The 7,921-nt window shown below is 47.1% G+C and overlaps 1 protein-coding gene and 1 long non-coding RNA gene across 5 annotated transcripts in view; both read right to left on the bottom strand.

The window, feature by feature from the left end:
* Positions 1-7,921, bottom strand: part of HSF1 (heat shock transcription factor 1) — a 75,727-nt gene that overhangs the window by 36,609 nt on the left and 31,197 nt on the right. The window lies entirely within an intron of this gene.
* LOC103893257 lies at positions 1,243-3,640 on the bottom strand. The gene is made up of 2 exons (XR_657247.1): positions 1,502-3,640; positions 1,243-1,410 (listed from the first exon to the last, which is right to left on the bottom strand). It is a non-coding gene; the product is annotated as an uncharacterized LOC103893257 (long non-coding RNA).

The following is a 7,921-nucleotide window of genomic DNA, read 5'->3' as shown; positions in this document are numbered from 1 at the left end:
TGGCTGCACACCTGCCTGCCCATGGGAAGCAGTGAATGAATTCCTTGTTTTGCTTTGCTTGCGTGCGCAGCGTTTGCTTTCCCTACTAAACTGTCTTTATCTCAGCCCACGAGTTTTCTCACTTTTACTCTTCCGATTCTCCCCCCCATCCCACCGAGGGGGAGTGAGCGAGCGGCTGGGTGGGGCTGAGTTGCCGGCTGGGGTTAAACCACGACAACTGCCCACAATCATTCTCCGCATGTTCACTTGCGCTGCTCTTTCCTAGCAAAGATGTTGTAAAAAACAAACAAAAAAAGTACATGAGAAGTAAAATGTTACTTGCTATTACTACCCTAACCGGCACGGCTTGCTGCAACAAAGCCGACGGGGTCTTTGAAGTACCTCGGGTCACTACTGGGTGCTATTTAGAGGTAAAGGTCAAGTTTGCCTGTAAACTGACTGGTGTATAAAAACCAAAAAGTTAAAACTTGGTTCAAACGTAAAGGGTACAGTAACCTGCAGTGCGAGCTCAAAAAGCGGCAGAAATTCCAGTTCCGACTTAGGAGACCGCGTCCCCTCCTGCGCCGAAACACCTCGCACCGCTTGGCCAGGCTGCAGAAACGGGACACAAGATATTACGGACTCATAAAGCATGGTGTAAAACACAGAAAATACCTGGCCAGCAATTTCACAGAAGATCATCTTACAGATTTTATGCCTTTGCTATATAGACTGGGCCTCATTTTTTCCACGCCAGGATAGACATGCAGAACAGATATGCAGAACAAAACAGTTGCGCTCTCAGAGCTATTGGGGAAAGGTGAAGAGAGAAGCAGGGCTGCAAAGTTCTGCCTAATTCTAGGTCTAGGACTAAAAGCCATGCAGTTACTCATCTCCCAGACGATTTTAAGCAGCTTTGAACCAGAGCACCTTACTCCCCGAAGGTGGGAGGGCTTCTGTTAATGAGGCCTTTCTGAGTATGGTGACTAAACTTGGATATCACCTAGTTGGCTTCATTATGTCCTAGCTCAGCTTTTCTCTCACCTAACACTGATGGATTCAATCTTTTCAACAAATGTTCTAATGCAAACTCTATCCCCTTAGGTCAGTGTCAAACGATAATATATATGTTGCTTTTGGAACCCTGAAACCATAAAGCAAGCTACACGGGTCAAAATTATTTGGTATGATTTACTGGGGGTTTGCATACGGTAAACTAATTCTGGTGAGGAGGAATTATACTGCAAAAGGCCAAGTTCTTGTGTCTGTTTAGATTTATTTTTGTCAAGAGAAATTTTAACTTTTAAATTCTGTTAGCAACTGGGGCCTTGTAAAAGCGGCGGGGCCTTGTAAACAGAGTCTGGTCAGGAGGAAGTGCTCTCAGCGTCCCATGGCAGAGCTTCACGCGCTGAGCCAAAGCGAACACAATCCCTGAAGGAGACATGGAGAAAACCGATAAAAACAGGTGCAGACACCACGGCTAGCTTGCTGCTTTCAACAATCTGTTTAAAATTAAACTTACGGATACACTTGGGCTCCCACCGGACCCAAGCAGAGCCGATGAATCACTGGGAAGTGACAGCCTCCCCGTCTCACCTTCCTGCCCCGCGCTTTGCACGAGGGCAGTAGCACTTGGGAAAGCTGCAGGCAGGGGAGCACCGCGCGCGGTCACTGCCGGGAGAGGCAGGCGCTAGCAGGCAGAGATCTCCTTCCTCCCTACAAAAGAGCTCGTCAGGACAAACATTTCCAAATCAAGAGACAGTGTCTCCATTCAGAGGGCTGGTTTGGTTTCTCCACCCTCCTTACGCAGCCAGCGTTCAGGCTCATTTTGTTATGCTTGTAACGTTAGTAATTACCGCAATGCTTTGCCAGGGCAATGCCACAGCCGCACAGAAATCCGTTATCTACCAGCCTATTCCTGCAGCAGACGCGTATAGATAAAAAGAAGTCCAAGTGTTGTCTTCCTGAGTTGTTTACAGTCCAAAAAGACAAGCGTGCCACCGCACCTAAGGTGAAGCTAAAACCCTCTCCTTGCAGAGCCGCAGGCAGGTCACGAGAGATGAGGAATTACAGAAAGACACTGATAGACCTGGAGCTGGGAAAGAACATTACATTCAGTTAAATGGTGCTTACTACCTGACAGCTAGGGCGGCACCACGAGAGCCAGCTTTAATTGCAACTGTCAGTTTAAAATCTAAACAGTTCCAAGTTAAAAAGCCCAGAAGAAAACATTTGGCTTAGATGAGTCACTGCTTCAGAAGCTAAGAAAGCAGAACGGAAGCCAAAAGAAACTGCCGAAATTCTAGGTCAGTAACCTGCTCAGAATTTAGTGTAATTAATAACCACTCTTTGCTTGAAGACATCTCTGGAAGGCAACGGCCTCCCAGCTGAAGGGACGGAGTTCAAGCGGATGCCGTTCCCCCCCCGCTGGAGCTGGGGTTCCTATCCTTCCACCCATGGTGGTTTCTGATGACTTTCCAATTTTAAAATACTAAAAGATAAAAGCAATCAGAAATAGAAAAGATACTAACAGTGACGCTTTTAGCACAAAACTTCACATGCGAGAAAAAGCATACTGGCTGTTGGTAAATTAAGCATTTAAGTTACGCAATACGCTTTAATATCAAGATGACTTACTACAGTCAACCTGTTAATAACTCTTCTAGCAAAGCCTCAGCACTGATAAGAAGCTGCTGATGGTGCTGCAGAGTAAAAAGCAATACTTTCCAACGCGCTTCCCAAATACCAGCACAAAGAAGTTAGAGATGACGTTAAGTAACTGATGCCTAAACTGGGCAGTAATTGTGTTGACCCTGGAGGGAAGGAGAGGAAGGGTTGTACTAAGCCTTGGTGCCCCAGCTCTGACAAGGCTTGCAGCGTTACCTGGTCACCTTTGCTCTTCGCTTTTGGGAAAAGCAAGTGTTCAAACCGTGGGCTCTTTCAGCCGCTGCGACCCCCGAGGAGTCCATGCGACGTCAGGCTGCGGGACTGCCAGGCTGCACGGTGACAGTTTCAAAGAATCACTTCTACAGTGGACTTGCATGAGATACCACGACTTAGAGAACAGGAAAGTGAAAGGGATGTGTTAGAATAAGCTGTGTGAAGTAGAGTACAAAACCGAAACCAAAATTCAAGGCCTCACTGTGACTTATTTAATCTACACAGAACTGCCTGAAGGGGTTGTCTTCATATGCTCCAATAAATTTCCCTTCATGATAAACGGGGGGTGGGGTGGGGGGGGGTGGAAATCAGCAAAAGAAGTAATTTTCAGATGGTTAACTATCTGAAAAAAGCAGCCGGGAACAACAGAGGAGCATAACCAAGCACAGTGACGCACTCCCAACCTCGACTCCAGATCCCCCTTTAGCTAGCTGGAGCGGATGAAAGCTCTGCTGCAGCACCGGTGCCAGAATGAAAGGTGACTCCTTGTTTCTTCAGCAAGAGGCAAGGGAGCCCCAGGCTTTATGTTCCCCAGAATGAGAAGATTTGCTCTTTTTGCACATCTTTCTCCATGAGGTAACCAGAAGGACAAAGAAATCGTGATACAATGCGACCATTAACTCCAAAAGCCAGAAAGGCAGGAGGCCACAAAGAGCATTAAAATCTTCCCTAAAGCTCACGGCCGTTTCAGACACTTGTTTCACCCGTAGCTTGCTTGCCTTTATTTAAAAAAAAAAAAAAAAAAAATCTCTGGAGGCCCATAAAATACCTGGAAGAAGACAAGGGACTTCTGTTTTCCAGGAGAAGCAAAAAAACCCACCTAAAACTAACACCCCCCCCCCTCCAAATATGTCAGACTAAGAGCAGAGAAGTGCCGATTAACCAAACCCAAGCAGGTGAGACGCCCCTGTGCTCCAGGGAAGCAATGTCCTAGCTCACAAAACCTCAGCCCCTCGGGAGCACTATCCAGTTCTGCTGAAGGAGCTGCTGACAAGGAAGAATAAATATTTTCACATCCAAAGTTCAGTTTACCTACTTTCCATCATTTGCTGCCAGTGCTAGAGACTGACGGCAAATTATCCAGACACGCATTATTACATGACAGCGGAGATGTGTTTGATTGTATTCCTCAGTCCTTCAGGCAGACTTTTTGAGTCAATGTGAGATTTGAGAAGGTCTGTTCACAGCTGTGCAATAAAAAGACACTTACTATGAGCATTACATTGGATGTGCCAAAGATGATATCCAACTCAAACCAGTAAAAACCTCCAGAACAACTTTCTCTCCACTAGCTTCAACCCATATGCATTTTCAATATGCTCCAAGGATCTTACTTCGACAGAAGACAAGCTGTGACCGTAAACTTCTTTTTATGCCAACAAAGCAGCTTAATATAAATTACACCTGGTGTGTTTAGCTAAAGTGACCCCCCTTCCCCCAATTCAAAGTACACCTTTAGACGGGGGGATATGGATTCTCCATAAGAATGGAGTGTTTCAGGCACTAAGAAATAGCTTTATGGCTCCGGCACCCTCGTCCCTTTGGAGACGATGTCACTGTTTACTTTCAGTAAAGAAGGCTGAGCTCCTCCGGTCGCTCGTTACTCAGCAAGTTTTCTCTCTCTTTAGTCATTCGTGTTTCTGTTCCTGAAGTTTGCGCAACAGTTCAACGTCCTTACGCTGCTGATACCTAGACCTAGACACACTCCTCTGGTTGTGGCCGGACCTACGTCTTTTACAAAGCCAACAGCTAACTGAGATCTCCCACGTATAACCATTAGCATCAAAAGAGAACGAACGCAGGATCTTTTGGTCCCATTGCAAGCTCATTTTCAGAGCCACCACTCCTCATTCATAGTAATCTTGCACTCAGCCAAACAAAAATATCCTGTTTTTACCGCAAGATTAACCTAACTCACAGTTGAAAAAACCTCAGACGTTCAGCTGAAGTTCACTTCACACAAATAACCTCAGCCAATCCACTCTGGCGTTTGAACGCTTGGCGGTCGTTTCTAGAAGTTAGGGTGTGCAAGACCAGTGCAAGGAAGTTTGAACCACACTCTGTAGAAAAACTTGAGGAGGTCAGCGTTATTACACTTCTCCCTCAAAGACCGACACGCACCAGAGTTTCTTCGACAGCTGGCCTCCTCCTCACCGAGTCCGAGCCTGTTGCAGCGTGAACGGGGTTTTTTTTTCCCCCCCATTCCCCTGCACACCGGTGCCTGCACAGCAATAGCCCGCAGTCGTCTGTCTGCATTAACAGCCGATGAAGCAGCAGGTCTGTCTGGAAGTTCTGCATCGCAACTGAAGTCTCTTCCACCTCGTGGGGATACAAACGGTTCCCGTATTGAGCCATTAACGTATTTCAAGCCTTCACGCTGGAGGATTAAAAGCCATTATTCCCACAGAATTTGCAACAGAGACCTCTGCGCACTTTGTGGTGCAGTTAAGGCAGGAATCCAACAGGATTCTGGCTGCTGCCAGCCGTAGTGATTCACCGAGAAGCGGCAGCACAACAGGCACAAGCTGAAGGTCCTAATCCACCCCGTTTCACCTGCGAAATGATCGTAGCTGAGCAGATGCTAGAGGAGGTTGACTGTTGACATCGGTGTGGTGAAGGGGAAGGAGAAGAACCTGGAATAGCCCTACTGTAGAGATGCAACATGATGTAAACCAGCAGGCCGTCAAGAACATTTAAAAAAACTTGTCAATAAAACAAGCGTCAATGATATTGTAAGAACCAGCTGATGCTTTGAAGCACGCCACAGATCCAGAACTAAAAAGACTAACCCTAAGTGAATTGGATGTATTATTATTCAAGAAGCAAGAAGAGGATTTTTAACCCCAAGTTCCTGAGAAAACGAAGACATGAAAAACGGCTTGCAAACTCTGCCCTCCAGAAAAGGAACAGCAATCCAAGTACAGGGATCCGGTACGAGTAACGGAGATGGGAAAAATTAAAAGATAATGAAATGCAGACCCAAAAGCTGTGTTTATTGAGAGATAGGGAGAACCTGCAGAAGACTAAAAAAAACCACTTACTAATGGCTGTGAAGGATGGAGAAGTAGCCAGGAAGAACGGAGTATATTCGACCAAGCAGAGGTTGTTACGCTATTACAAGCTACGGAGAGCTTGCAGCTGGATGTTCCAACCCAGAGCCTGCACAGCACCTGCCCGGGGTAGGTCCCCCCACGCAGCTCAGCCCGGCAGCCTGTCAGGGCCGAGAAGCGGTGGTCCCACTGCCCCGCTCCTGCGCTCCCAGACCTTCTGCTGAACCTGCCCCGCGCGCTGCTCCCCCAGTTCTTTTTGTTGGATGTTTTCTGCTGTGCTGGCAATCAAACCAGCTCTCGTGGCAGAGTACCAGAGCCAAGGCGCGGTACGGAGCCGGAGCACATGCGCAGCAGCCGGTACGGCCAAGGGCAGCCGCCCTTTCGGGGAGCGGGCGGCTGCTCGGCTGGCTCAGCTGGTACTGCACTACTTCTTCCAGGCATCGGTCTCAAGACGAAGACCTGCTAAGAGGCCGTTGCACAACACTCGCAGTTCAAATAAATCGTTTAATTTTCATTGTCTTACAGGAGCCTATTTACCTGATAAGCTTTCAAAAAAGTGCAAAACACATCTTTTATTAATTGGTCAATAGCTATCTTCCTGAAAGGAGGGGGGAAGCTTCTCTGCTTTGAGAGAGGTTGTCAGTTCTCTGCTATTAGCAGAGCTCGAAGTACTGCTGTAGGCACTCCACCTAGTGGTTTACAGACCATTTATAATTAATAATGCTAATGTTCGCTTTGGCGAGAGCCAATGGAGCAGCCAGAATGCAGCCTAGAGACCTATAATGCATTTGTGAATGCTCTCATCCTTAATGCGGGGGTCCAAGCCTAGACACTTAATCTCGAAACGTGCCGCAGGACTGCAAAAGCCACGGAAATTCAGATGAGCACCATGTGCTGGGACCACAAGACTGGCAGCCGGGTTTCAAGATGGCTCTTGATGTTGCTTTTTCTTCCTGCAATGGACGGAAAACAAACGTGCAAAGGCAGAAGCCTCCCACACGAACTTCTTGTGATAACGGCTGGGACCAGAGCTGCCAAAAGACACGATGCGTCACAGTGAGTGGCAAACTAATTGTTTTAGGCAGCTGATTGCTTTTCCAGGAAAGTGGAAAAAAGGGCTTCCAATCCGGGGACACACAAATTTATCCTGCTGCGGAGTTAACAGTGGGCTCACTACTGACAAGTCATCCGATATAACTTGTACAACTGCTGGAGGACTAATGAAGATTTCGTTTTGGTTTGGTTTTTAGGAAAGGAGTGCAGCTGGCTACAAGCACGTTGGGTACGCTTTGTTAAGGTAGCTTTTTGGTCACTCAAGGTTGGCTGCACATGAGTTTTTCATTCAAAGCCATGCTTGGCAAGTCACTTAGCTCACTTGAAAGGGAAAACAGAAAGAGCCACCTCTGCTGTCTGTAGACCCATGAAACTGCAATATCGATAATGGCGCACAAATCTTTTACCTGCTGCCATTTACCAACAGGTTAGAAGGACAATCTACTTTTCTTTCTCCCCTTGCAAAGAGCCTGAGGAGAAGCACAGCCTAGATGCAAGGCTGGGCACTCATACCTGGGGCAAATAGAAGGTGAAGAGAATCATCTAGAATGACCTTGGAGACGAAGCAGGTTCTCTCCCCTCCCATGAACACCAGAGGTGCTAGAGAAGTGATCTGCAAGCACAAGATATAGTAATGAAATCCAAGAAAAGGGAGGCTTTGGAACACAGTGCGGAGGAAACACTTTTCCACTGTGAAACTGTCCCTTCGAAATCCCCCGCCCTGCCTTCCTGCTTCATCCAGCAAGAACGGAGGGCTGCTCGCTCCGTTTTCCGTAAGACCCAGAACCAAATTCCTTAGAAACAACGGCAGAGATGAAGAGGCTGGGCATAAAATAAACTTCATTGATGTATGATTCACTCCACTTTGTGGAGAGGTAAACAAGAAAGAAAAAAAAAAA

This window comes from Aptenodytes forsteri, unplaced genomic scaffold, assembly GCF_000699145.1.
Source record: "Aptenodytes forsteri isolate BGI_AS27 unplaced genomic scaffold, ASM69914v1 Scaffold651, whole genome shotgun sequence".
Taxonomy (NCBI): domain Eukaryota; kingdom Metazoa; phylum Chordata; class Aves; order Sphenisciformes; family Spheniscidae; genus Aptenodytes; species Aptenodytes forsteri.
This window is presented reverse-complemented; position numbering and strand designations above follow the sequence as displayed.